The sequence below is a fragment of the Ziziphus jujuba genome, chromosome 8, assembly GCF_031755915.1.
Source record: "Ziziphus jujuba cultivar Dongzao chromosome 8, ASM3175591v1".
NCBI classification, from domain to species: domain Eukaryota; kingdom Viridiplantae; phylum Streptophyta; class Magnoliopsida; order Rosales; family Rhamnaceae; genus Ziziphus; species Ziziphus jujuba.
This window is the reverse complement of record NC_083386.1, coordinates 10,664,938-10,678,693: the sequence shown is the minus strand read 5'-3', so window position 1 is coordinate 10,678,693 and position 13,756 is coordinate 10,664,938. Positions and strand designations below refer to the sequence as shown.

General features: G+C 34.1%; 1 long non-coding RNA gene and 1 pseudogene across 2 annotated transcripts; both read left to right on the top strand.

The window, feature by feature from the left end:
* The first annotated feature begins 108 nt into the window (after positions 1-108).
* LOC112492368 (uncharacterized) lies at positions 109-3,942 on the top strand. 2 transcript variants are annotated; one of them, XR_009640244.1, is made up of 3 exons: positions 109-1,288; positions 1,471-1,561; positions 3,611-3,942. It is a non-coding gene; the product is annotated as an uncharacterized LOC112492368 (long non-coding RNA). The 2 variants fall into 2 exon arrangements; XR_009640243.1 differs by having other exon boundaries at positions 131-1,277.
* Positions 3,943-7,064: 3,122 nt separating this feature from the next.
* On the top strand, positions 7,065-10,152 carry LOC125421533 (disease resistance protein RPP8-like; annotated as a pseudogene).
* The last annotated feature ends 3,604 nt before the right edge of the window (positions 10,153-13,756 follow it).

Genomic DNA, 13,756 nt, shown 5'->3' with positions numbered 1-13,756 from the left:
ATATCTAGTGAGACTCTACGGCAACAAAAGTCTGAATTGTGTTGACAAGAGGATGAAGCTCACCCACTTTAATACTCTAGCAACGTCGGAAAAACGACATTTTGCTTTGATTTTCATCCGACGGTTTAAACGACTGGCGGAGCTGAGTTAGGTGTACTTAAAAGAGTGTAATTTACGAATTTCGAAAAGTACACTAAAGTCATGAACCACAACAATACTGCTACAGAGTTCTAGCAAAATGGTGAAAGTGCAAACAATTATTCCAGCACAACTTGTTTATATATAAAGGAAGTATTTCAATATTTTGCCTGTAATACGAGTAAATACCAAGGGGAAAAAATAAAAAATAAAAATAAAAAATAACAAACAAACAAACTTCAGAGTGAGGAGCAGAGTCTAGGGTACTGAGTTTAGAATATAGCAAAAATGTATGGTAAAAGACATTGTGTATATACAGAGAATTTCCATATGTTTTTGGACACATAGTGATGCTAGGACACTAGCAGCTATACACATTATAATTACTTATTATACCACATTCACAACCTTTTTTGTCAAATACAAGGTGCTTAAGAATGATGTTTTATTGTATATCCTCAATTTATTATTTTTTACGATCATATTTTCTGCATCTAGACAAAGCATTTACAGCTTTACCAGCTCACCTCTTCTTCTCTGCTGCTTGTCTTCTGGTGATGTTCTTCCCTAACATCCGTCTACAACCCCATCTCTTCCAATCAGCTCCCTCTGGCCGTAATCAGCGATATTTACCTTCTAGACTTGATGGATCCGTCTGGGTTTGTTCAGGAAATCTCTTCCAAGGTCAGCAGAGTGGTGGTTTCGGATCACTACAAGACCGCAGTAGATTGCAGTGAGAGTTCTTGTTCAGTTGGTGAGAATGCGGAGAGGGTTATTGACATCCGGAGGAGTGGAGCTACTGTTGTTTTTTATTATTTCAAGGAAAGAGCTGGTAGTGGTCTAAAAGATTTGAATTTTGTTTCGATGAGGGTTTGATCTTTGAATCCATCTTCTTTCAAGCGGGTAATTTGTTTTTATCGGTTTATTGATTTTTTATTTTATTTTATTTTATTTTTTAAAGTTGTAAAGCTACAAAATTCTCTCTTTATTTGGGTGTATAAGGCTTTTGCATTTGCTTTTTTTGAATTTGGAGGATGTAATTAGTCAAGGATTAACCGGCTTATCCTAGAAGCAGGAATGATTCTCTCGATCAATCATATGAGATTGCTCTTGTGGCTGGAGCATTTGGAGATTGCCTGGTATAGTCAATGTATCCTTCTCTCCCTCCAAACATGGGTCATTGTAACATTTTTATATATGTTCTTGTGCTTATTTGCTCCAGCGTATAGAGGTGTTGTGTTCGGTAGAAGTGAATTGATGACTGAATTCTTAGTGTACACTCATGTCAAGTTTATACATTTGTTTATGTTAGATTTGTCCTTCTATGCGTAGGCTATTAAAGCTGATTCTGTATTGGAGTTGAGGAGTGAACTTGGACATAAATTAGCCAACAAAAGCTGTAATCTAAAGTTGAGGCGTTGAGGTATGCAGCTATCTACCTACAAATATGATTGTCAATGTATTTGTAGCATATTTTTCTTTTTCTTTTTTAACATTCATTGATTAGACATTTTTTTTCATGTTATTAGTTGACTTCAATTTATCCCTAGAAAATAAGTAGGCATGGAGTGTACGTTAGTTTCAATCTAGTCTAAAGTTGTTATTTTGTTAGCTGCACTAATAGTTGTTGACATGTTGTGGGCTGAGGTAACTTAAGGACTTAAATGACATAGATGATTACAATAGCTTCACATTTCATTGAAGAGATTTCTTTTCTTGAAGAATTTATGTTCCTTTCTCCTCTGAATGCATTGATTATTGGCTAGCCACATTTAAGCATTTACATGCCAGTTTTCTCGTAGTTATAATTCCTATGGAAAAGCAATGTTGAGGACCAAAACTGGTAAGTATGGCGTTAATTGCTTAGGATATTCTTTCTAGAGTTATAATGTGGTAGATTGTTCTTTTCTCCAGTAATATATATTCATGCAACAGAGAAATCATACCTTAGTTCTCTCTGTTAAATTGGATAAGCCCCTTTGTCAGAGTAAATAATAGTCAGTCACTGGGCATTGGAAATCACTTCAACTCTACGATGATGTGGTTCAGATAATACACCTAATCTTTTCTTTGGTTAAGGATTTAATGCTAATACTTCTGTAGATTTGTGTTCCTATTTTCTTTTGATTATCTTTGAAGTGTCACAACTAAAAATGCCTCTAGTAACTGAAAATGCCTCTAGTGTCACAACTAAAGGACTATAGGGGGTTGCAGAATAATAGAAGAATAGCTGCCAACCAAAGAAGTCTTTATGAACAAGCCACTAAAAAAGTGAATTTAATAGCTCTTATGAAAGCTCCAATTTTTAAGTATTACATTATCAGAAAGTCCCATGTAGAAGAATTCAAGCTATTCTCACCGCTAAAGGGTATAGAAGAATTCTAGCGTAGTCTCACTATTAAAGGATACAGAACACGCTTCCATCTTACAATACAGAGTTTAAAAGAACAATGGCTGACCTGGTGAAGACACAGATGGTGATCATTGAGGATTTATTCATGGGTCAACCATGAGGCCGTTGACCACTTTTGCTTGTTGATGGTGAATGCCACTTGTTTGGTATTGAATTGTAGTTAATTGACTAGAACAAATTGCTGGAGAAGCCTTGCAGTTTGTCTTAGTCATTTCCTGTTCTAAGTGTCTTTTTTTTTTTTTTTTTTTTGGTTGATACTTAAGTGTCTTGTTTTGTATCTATTTAATTGGCTTCATATGCAGAGTTAGGTCCACTCTCTAATACCTTAAAAGTTTGTCAAATTAATGGCAAGGCTACCTTAGCCTAAAACCAGAATGGCCACTAACAACAATGTTAGACCAGAGAGTTGATAGAGAGAGGGATGAAAAAAAGATAATGCAAAGGCTAATTAATTATAGGATGGCTATGCTTTAATAACAATGATGATGAGTTTTAAATAATATGTGTGAAAAGTAAATGGAAATTTGGCAGAGGAGCACTATGATATGTAATTTCCTTTGTTAATTTATTTCTCTTTATATGGTTTTAAGAATCAACCAACCAAAAAGTTGGTGGCCCAGGTGACTCATAGCTCCCCTCTTGCCGATACCAATACTGCTCTATTATTATTATTATTTCTATAGGCTTATTAATTTCATACCAAAAAAAAACATATTCAGGGTAGGTTTGACATGGACTGGTTATCTCCTCTAGAGTTGAAGGTGATGGTATGTGATATAAAAACCACATGAAAAAAATTGCCGTTGTAGAGGTCGGAAGCTAAGTTGCTTTCATGAGTTGAGTTAATTAAACTTGTCAGCACCTTGGTGTAGAACTTGTTGCAAATATATGACAGGCTTGCTGCCTTGTTAATGATTTTCAAGTTGATATTTCTATAACTATATCAAAATGGTTTGTATAAGTCCCTTATATTATTATTGGTTTTCGGGGATCATTTAAATCTTGTTAAAATGTTTAAAAAGCAACTAGTAATGTTTTTACATACAAATCTTTTTCCAGGCTCAGCAGACAGAACTATGAAATTCTAGGATCTTGAAACCTTCGAACTGATTGGATATACAAGCCTCAGAGTCACCGCATTCGACGTCTACTTGGTGAGCGAGCAGGTCTGCAGCCGAAGAAAGCTTGAGAGAGAGAAGAGAAAGAGAGAGAGAGTAGGTCTGCAGCTGGTGTTCTTTTTTATATTTTTTATCATTAAAGAATGTTGCACTCAACATGTTCTATGGTGCAATACATTGTTAAAAAATAATTGTAAATTTGGATGATTTGTGAAAGAAAAATTTCAATGCAATTTTGATGATAATTAAAAAGATCCTCACCTTAAAAGCATATATGGTTCGGTATTCCCTTGTTCCCTATATTGTTTATGTTCTTTATCTCTCGTCTAGCAGAAACTAGTCGAGCTCCATTTGATCTCCCAGAAGTGGAATCTGAATCAGTTGTAGGCTATAATGTGAATACAATTTTTCCTAAGTCTTTCATATGCTTACAAGAGGAGAGGTGAAAGATGCTTTTTCATAGAGGAAAGGATAACAAAGGTGGTATTACTTTGGTAAAATAGTATTGTGTTTTGAGTTTTTCGTATGTTATTTACCATTATAAAGATGGCATTATCATGATAATATGATATTAATGTGTGTATGGAATTATGGTGGGAATAATCATTTATTCTTTGCGCAAATACACATTATCAAAGTAGGTATATTGAATTGTAATGATTCGAAATGAAAAATAAAAGAATTGGCAACAACATGGTTATCATATTTTATCAATTTTTTGGCCCCCACAAGTCCCCTAATGTGTGTTAAATGCAACAACATGCAATAGACATTCTTCAAATATCCTAAGGAGAAAAAATTTCAAAAGTTCTGAAAAAGTTCTCAAATTAGCACAAAAATTCGATTACCGTAGGGCCTTCAGTAATTACCGATGAAATCTACGGTAATTAATTTGTCCTTGCTTGAAATATTATCGTAGGTTTCATCGGTAATTATCGAAATTCCTATGGTAATCACATATTATCAATTTTTTGGCCCCCACAACTCCCCTAATGTGTGTTAAATGCAACAATATACAAAATATACATTCTTCAATAATCCTAAGGTGAAAAAAATCCCAAAAGTTCTGAAAAAGTTTTCGAATTGGCACAAAAGTTTAATTACCATAGGGCTTTCGGTAATTATCGATGAAACCTACAGTAATCAATTTGTAGTTGCTGGAAAAATTACCGTAGGTTTCATCGGTAATTACCGAAACCCCTATGGTTATCACATTTCATCAATTTTCTAGCCCCCACAAGTCCCCTAATGTGTGTTAAATCCAACAATATACAAAATATACATACTTCAATGATCCTAAAGAGAAAAAATTCTAAAAGTTTGGAAAAAGTTCTCAAATTGTCAAAAAAAATTTATTACTGTCGAGCCTTCGGTAATTACCGATGCAATATCCGGTAATCAATTTATCCTTACTGAAAAAATTAGCATAGATTTCATCGGTAATTACCAAAACCCCTGTAGTAACACCAAGCCATCACACCCAAACACAAAATTAATCTACAAATTCTCTGATAACCAAAAACTCCAAAAAAAGTTCAAGAAATTCAAATAATTTAGATCCATTTCACTAAAAACACCATACTAAATCCCATATTCCATTTTCATACGAAAATGCAGAATTAACGAGAAAAAAACATTATTTTCTCCATAAGAAGGGGAAAAAAAAAAAAAAAAAAGAGTAAAAGGGAAGTACTTGACAAACAATGGCAGCTAGAGGGAATACTATCTTCCATAAGGAGTGACATATGGGTTCTTTTCTAGAGCCAGTACGGCTCCATTGCCATTGCCAGAGTCAGCAGCAGTAGCATTTGCAGAAGCACAAACATGAAGGCCGTGGAAGTGAAGGCATTTGGAGTTGAAAGAAGAAGAAGAAGAAGCAAAAGAGGGAGAGAAGAGACATACAGGTCTTTTAAAAGTTTTTTAAAGGCATAATGGATATTAAAAGGCAAAGTAAAAAAGTTCACAATTCGGTGGTAGGTATATATCGTCAAAACTCGTTCAAAAAGGACAATGGTTCAAATTCCCCAAAAGTATTTATTTATTTATTTTATTTTTAGAGTACTATAGCATAATTTATCCAAGAAGGAAAAACAGTAAAGAATAAATTAAGACAAATGCAATATGCATAAAACTTGAATAAAAGCATAATCCCATCTTCAGGCCTCGTATTATATACCGAAGATGAATAAAAGCAGGAAGAATGAAACGAGAAGTTATGAACAAAATTTGGTGAGAATTCATCAGCCAATTATTGGAGGGAGAAGTTTTTGAAGCCTGCCAACTATTCATTGGGTTTCTCTATCTGCCAATTATTTCCTATTCTGTAACTTTCCTATCTACTTCTATCAATTGCAAAATATTCAAATGTATACGTCCCTGAACTATATTGCAAAAAAAGAAAGAAAAAAAGGAAAGGATGAATTAACCATCAAAATATGAGTTCCAGCTAGAAAGTCTGCAGAGTCGCCCTTGAACTTGGTGGTTCGGCAACTCCACCGACCTTTGCAACATTTGACCAACTTTTATCTTTGACACTAAAGTGTTATGTATCTTTGACTCTCTTTGACTCTAAAATGTTACGTATCTTTGACTCTAGAATGTTATGAAGTAGCTCAGCTTCAGATCATTATGAACACGAAAATGGTAGTGCTACGCATGCCAGGACGTGCTGGGATGGAGGCATTGGGTTGGGGTGGGCATAGCGGACAGCCAAGGAAAAGAAAGATGGTAGTGCTATTTCTGGGAAGCCATGCTTAATTATTATTAGAATTCGAATAACATCACATGTCTTATCAGAGTCTTAGAGTTGGTAGCCTGTCTTCATCATCTGAACCCTTGATATTCATCTACGGTTCCTTTTTGTTGCTTTTTGGTCAGCATTGTCGCTCTCTGTCCATTCTGGCTCTTTTGTCCTGTTTTATTATTTTGTTTAATTAGATCAACATCCTCATCATCTTTGCATTATTTGCTGTATAGTCCCTCTTCGTTCGTCTCTTATTACTTTTATAAGGGGACATTTGTATGATTTAGGAAAAAAATAATAATAATATGTCAGGTGATTAGCTGGCAATCACGTCCCCCCACCATTTTAATTTTTATTTAATAGTAATGGAGCCATTTTTGAATCACCTTTTACAAATTAAAAATGAAATAATTGAATAAATGACACGTACGCCCATAAACTTTTATAATAGTAGGACCCACCATTACTCACCCACATTTGCTGATAAAATTCACATTAAAAAAAAAAAAAAAAAAAAGACCTCCGAAAGTCATTCACCCACGCGTCCCGGTGAATGTCATCTTCCTAATACATCATCTTCAACAAGAAACAACTCTCCCAAAAAACAAACCAAAAAAAAAAAAAAAAAGAAATCCAAAAGCCTTTCACAACAATGGCAGAATTGGTGTTAACAAAATTAGCAGAGTCCGTATTATCCCAAACAGTAGAAAGAATTTCTGAATTTCTCATCCAAGAAGCTGCATCCTTGAGGAGCGTGAGGAATGATGTGGTGCTCTTGCAAGATGAGTTGAGATCCCTTAAAGGCTTCGTAAGAGATGCAGACTCCAAGCAAGAGCATGACCCGCGCCTCCGAGAGTTGGTACTACAAGTTAAGGATGTAGCTTCTGAAGCAGAGGATGTTATTGAGACTTACATCCATAAAGTTTCCTCCTCTTACATCAAAGCTTTTCATAATAAAAGAGTTCGGGCCCAACTCAGCTTCGTCCGGGAGAGGATCAAAGTCATCTTTTCAAGTATGCAGACTTATGGGATCGCATCTGTTGCTGCTGGAGAGGCCGGGACGACTAGTTCAATGTCCGAGCTGCAGCAGAGTTTGAGAAGATCATCCCCAAATGAAGACGATAAGGATGTTATAGCCTTGGAGCAAAGCACCAGGGTTTTAACAGCTGAACTGACTAAGAAGGAAGATCAGCTCCGCATCGTCTCTGTACTGGGCATGGGCGGTTTGGGTAAGACCACTCTTGCCAAGAAAGCGTTTAAAAGTGTTTAACAACATTTTGACTCTGCTACTTGGGTATTTTTATCTCAAAGATTTGTCCCAAAAGATGTTTTCCTTGAAATCTTGACCCAAATTTTGGGAAAAGATAAAGATACAATAGAAAAATTGAATGCTTTGAAAGAGCATGATTTAATTGAATTGCTTAAGAAAGAGCTCAAGGAGAAGAGGTATCTGGTGGTACTTGATGACATATGGACGATTGCAGCTTGGGATTCTATAAAACGTGCTTTCCCACAAGGAAAGAACGGAAGCAAGCTTCTTTTTACCACTCGCAATAGGGAAGTAGCAACGTCTGCTAGTCCTTCAACCCCCCCAATTGAACCTCGTGTTTTGACATCGGAAGAGAGTTTGGAGCTTCTACAACGAAAAGCATTTCCAAGCGGAGGTTGTCCACCACAATTTGAGGAGTTGGGAATGCAGATGGCTAAAAAATGTGGAGGACTACCTCTTGCAGTGATCGTACTTGGAGGCTTGTTGAGTACGAAAAGTTCATTGGTTGAATGGGAGAGGGTGTTGGGAGACGTAAATTCGTACTTGAACAAAGTGCAATCACATCAACAATACGAAGGAGTGAATGAGATATTAGCGTTGAGCTACTATGATCTGCCTTACTACTTGAAACCCTGTTTTCTATATTTGGGCAACTTCCCAGAGGATTCCGAAATATCCAAAAGAAGATTGATACGTTTATGGATAGGAGAAGGATTTATACCGACATTGACAGGACCAGGAGATACAAAACAAAGATTAACGGAACAAGTAGCGGAAGGCTATTTGGAAGAGCTGATCGGTAGGTGCATGGTTCAGGTGGACAAAAGGGACCATATTGGAATATCAGGTGTCAAGACATGTCGGATGCATGATCTTATGCGAGACCTGTGTGTATCCAAGGCCAGAGAGGAAAACTTTGCTCAGGTTATCCAGCAGAGCAGCATGTGGATTGATGGTTCTGCAGCTTCTTCATCTGAATACTTGGGTGGTAGTCATTCCCGAAGACTTGTCATTCATCCCGGTGTTCATCTTCAATATCACAAAGCACATTGGGCATGCATCACTTTTTTAAAAAAGCTTGTTTCCAAGAATAATCCTCAATCTTCTTCTTCTTCTTCGGTGGAGTCCAATTGGGTGGAACATGTACATTCTAATCTTCGTTCTCTTTTGTGTTTTGGTGGAATTCTTCCTTTATCGACATTAAATTCCAGCAATTTTAGAATGTTGAGAATGTTGGAAATTCCAGTTGTTGGTGCATCTGAGGAAATTATAGTTGTTGGAGGCTTGGGTAATTTAATTCACTTGAGATATTTGCGTCTCAATGCTGAGGATAGTGACATCACACTGTCATCCTCCATAGGTAATCTGCGCAATCTGCACATACTAGATATTAAAAGTTGCCTGCGTATCAGAGGATCAGTGGGCATGATATCAAGATTGATACGTTTGAGACACCTGTTGCTACCACTTGAATTGAGCAATCAAAATAGTTTTCGAATAGATAAACTAAAAAATATTGAGACTCTAAAGAATATACCAGCTTATGTGTTGATTAGATCATATGATGCACTACACAAGTTGACTAATCTTCGAAGCATATCGATATCCTTTGATGGTGATTATTATAATTATAATGACGATGATGTGAGAAGGGTGTTGGGGTCCCAAATCGTTCAATCAGGCCGTCTAACATCCTTGCAAATATTCACTCACGGCACTGAAGCTGGCTTTCCAAGTCTGGAATCACTTTCCTCATGTCATAGTCTCTCTACATTATTTTTGAAAGGGAAGATGAAATTCCAACAACAACAAGGATTAATACATCTTCCACAAAGCCTTACCAAATTGATTCTATCTTGGTCTAAGATGGAGCAGGACCCAATGCCAGTGTTGGAGAAAAAGCTACCAAATTTAAGGTTTCTCATGCTTGGTATATGCATATGTTGGTCCTAAAATGGTTTGCTCTGCCCATGGATTTCCAAACTTAGACACTCTTCAACTCTCTGACTTACACTATTTAAGAGAGTGGATAGTAGAGAAAGGTGCGATGCCGAGGCTTAAGAAATTAAAAATTGTTTGGCTTCCCGAATTAGAGATGATTCCAGAAGGCTTGGAATTTGTGACTTCCCTCAAAGAGTTGGAAATTGTTAGGATGAGGAATTCCTTCTGCGAGAAGCTTCAAGTGAAAAACGGAATTGAAGGGTATGATTATTACAAAATCCTCTATCTCTTTTATCGGGTGTTACTGAAGGCATGAAATTTGTGATTTCCCTCAAAAAAATGAAAATTGATCATACGAGGAATTACTTCTGCAAGAAGCTTCAAGTGAAAAACGGAATTGAAGGGTAGGATTACTACAAAGTCCGACACATACCCTCCATCTTTTTTGCTTTTTTTTCAAGTTTTATCTGTCTGGTGAAGCACAAACTTATTTACGTGAATACAACCTCTGCTTGGTTTGTTTTGAGTTTTGAAAAGGTAGCCGGTTTTCTTTTTTTTTTTTTTTTTTTTTTTTTTTTGTTTTTGGGTTTTTTTATTATTATTAGTATGTAATATTGTATCGTTCGTATATTAAATCAGAAAAGGATATTTTAATAATATACTTATCCAGTTTTAGAGCCAAATTAAGCCCTCCCATTTAATTTAGATATTGTTGCAATGGTTAAAAAAATAAATAAAAATATAGCTATAAAGTACAAGTCCTCAACCTTTGATATGAAAATAAAAAATTTCCCGGTCTAAAAATTAAAAAATATATATATATATATATATATATATATATATTCTTGAAATTAAACTTTCCGTTGTTTGTGCGAATCAACCAAATATTTTTCAGCTTTCAGGGAACATATATAAAATAGCAAGGTAGTTCTCATAATCATTATCAGAAATAGAACCTTTTCTTGTTCAATTTTTTTTCCCTTTTCGATTTGGTTCTTGTCTTATTTTCTTATTTCTTGCCTTTCTGCTTTTCCATTGGATTTTTTTTTTCTTCCTTTCCTATTAGGTTATTGCTTTAAAATAAATAAACAAATAAATCTGGAAACTAATAATATTATATATTTCCCTTGCGAGAAGATCTCATTCCAACTTTTGATCTAAAAAACTTATAACCTCCCTTCTGAAAATTAAAAAATTTGTCGAAATTAAACTTTACCTTTTATATGCAAATTCCAACCAAATATTTTTCAGCCTTTAGAGAATCCATATAACCGGCACATATATGTTTTATATAGACAATTAATTCTAATATTAAGTCAATTCGGACTTCCGCAAAAAGAAAATTTTACAAATTGAATATTTTCACGTTATGCTCCAATTTAAGGGGTAAAATGCTTGGAAAAAAAATTCTAGGTCGCATTGTAACATGTTTAAAATTCAAGGGAATATTTTGAAAATTTTCCACTTTTCTTTCTTGGATGAAAATTTATTGTTGGTTTGGAAGACAAAATAAAAAACAAAAACAAAAAAACAGCCAACCCATCTTTTATTAATTGGACCATAAGCTGCTTTCTCTGCGTTGCCATGACAACATTATATTTTTTTACTTTTTATCAGCTGCGGAAAAATAATGGTATAAGATTCTTGGATGAGTTATAATAACAATTAAACATTTGTAAGATTGACCCCAAAAAAAAAAAAAAAAAAAAAACAGTTGCAAAAAGTAAACATTGTTTTTATGTCCATCAGGATATAACAAATGCAGTCACATTTATGAGAAACTATATCTCATTTGCACCAACTAAATCATTGATTATAGCTTTAGATCTCAGATTAAGATGTCAACCATAGTATCTCTTGCTACAAACTTACCATGAGCATGACAATCATTCATCAATTTCGTATTTAAGCCAACCATCGTAGCTAGAGATGTTGTCCTTGCAGGAACACTAAAGCATCAGGTCGAAGTTTCGTATGTAGAACTCTAGACTAAATGATCGGTTAACATCAACTGCACCAATTTTCACACAGGAAAGCCATTAATACTCAATACAATGTGTGCAAAAGAATAATTTATGCAGACAAAAGTATTTTAACAGCAGTAAGATCAGATGACCTAAACATGTCCAAGGAAAATAATTTTCTTACCAACTTATTACCTAGGAAAATTTGGTTGTTTAGAACGTTTTATAAGATTTATATTGACTCCATAAAGAAATTCATAATTTATTTTACTAATGCATGATGTTTTTATTTATATTTTAGATGTTTAGAAAGTTTTATAAGATTTATATTGACTTCATAAAAAAAATTCATAATTCATGTTACTAATGCATGATGCTTTTATTTATATTAAATTTGATTGTTTAGAAAGTTTTATAAGATTTATATTGACTTCATAAAAAAAATTCATAATTTATGTTAGTAATGCATGATGCTTTTATTTATATTTTAGATGTTTAGAAAGTTTTATGAGATTTATATTAACTCCATAAAAAAATTCATAATTATGTTACTAATGTATGATGCTTTTATTTATATTTTAGATGTATACGATACAAACGATTAGGAATATAATATTTTTGTATATTTATAACCAGACATATAAATATGTCTCTATATGTGTATTTATGCATCTTAGAACGCATAATATGCTTATAGTATACACTCTACGATTGACAACTCGATTTAAAAACTATAATTGTGTAAACTAAAAGTTCATACTACAATTGAATTGCAAGTTGTAGTATGAATTGCAAGTCACTCCATCCTTTGGAAGCAAACTCCTAATATAGATAATACATCCTCTCAAAGCATGTATTATTACATGATCCATATATAGTTAAGTAACATTATTTCAATTGATAAATCATTCATATCTATATCGGAATAGAAGGGAAATCTTTATAATTTGCTTGTGTGAAAAATTAATAAAATGTAACCCATATTTATTCAATAAAATGTGTGTTAAAATAAAAAAATTTAAAAATATAAACTATATATATTCAATAAATTTTTAAAAATATTTAAAAAATTATGGAGTCACCGTCAAATTTCGAAATTAATTAGTGGAACAATATATCAAGTGCTTTTGTAATTGAGAATAATAAGATATATGACAAATGATTAATTAAGCGTGAATTGCAAGTTGCTGAAAATTTACATTTCAGTAATTAAGTAAGAGCAGATATCACCTCACATTAGTAATGTCGGCCAGTTTGCTGTTGCTGTAACTTACAGGAGGAGTTAAATGTTTGATGAATTATTTAGAAATTATGTTGATAATAGCGCTTTTAATTTGCAATAAACATTAAAAAAGTGTTTGGTAAAATTGAGTGTACAATTGGAAATTATTGTACAATTCGTTGGGGTTGGATTTGTGTGCCGATCATGATATAGCTGAAAACAGTTTTCCAGTAAGGCTCTAGATCAACAGAAGAAAAGCTCACCTGCTTGAATACTCTAGCGACACTGGAAAGTTAGTAATTAAGTATTTCAATATTTTGCAAATAAGCGAGTGTGAGGAGCAGATTCTAGGGTACTAAGCTTAGAATAAATAGCAAAAATGTATGTTAAAAAGACATTGTGTATATACAGAGAATTTTGAGTATGTTTTTTGACATAGCGATGCTAGGACACTAGTAGCTACATATACACATGCTATGAAGGATCAATATTGACTTAGAAGGTTCTAATTTGATATACTTGGTTGGCAAGTAAAGCATTGGAATTTGTGAAAAAAAATCTAAAATTGAGAATGAGAGCAAGGCATAGAGGAGAAGTCTAGAAGCTTTGAGTAGGCCAAAACAACCAACTTTGTCAAAGTATAAAAGGAAGCTTTGGCTTCCATGCTTGGTGAGCTACACAAGTGAGCTCCAAGGAGACTCTCTGTTGGTGTGAGTGAAAGAGCTATTCAGTTAAGTAGAGTAGGCTCCTAGAAAGAGAGAGCTTTCATGTGTCAGTACATGTTAGATTCATTAAAGTATGTTTTAAGTGTTAAAGAGTCCCAAATGTTATTATGTATGTGTGTCTATCTAGTTGTGTTGTAAATGTCATTAATATAATAGAAGTTATTTATTTTTCCTCAACATGCTACAATTCCTTGCCTTACCACATCTATAATTTTTTTGTCA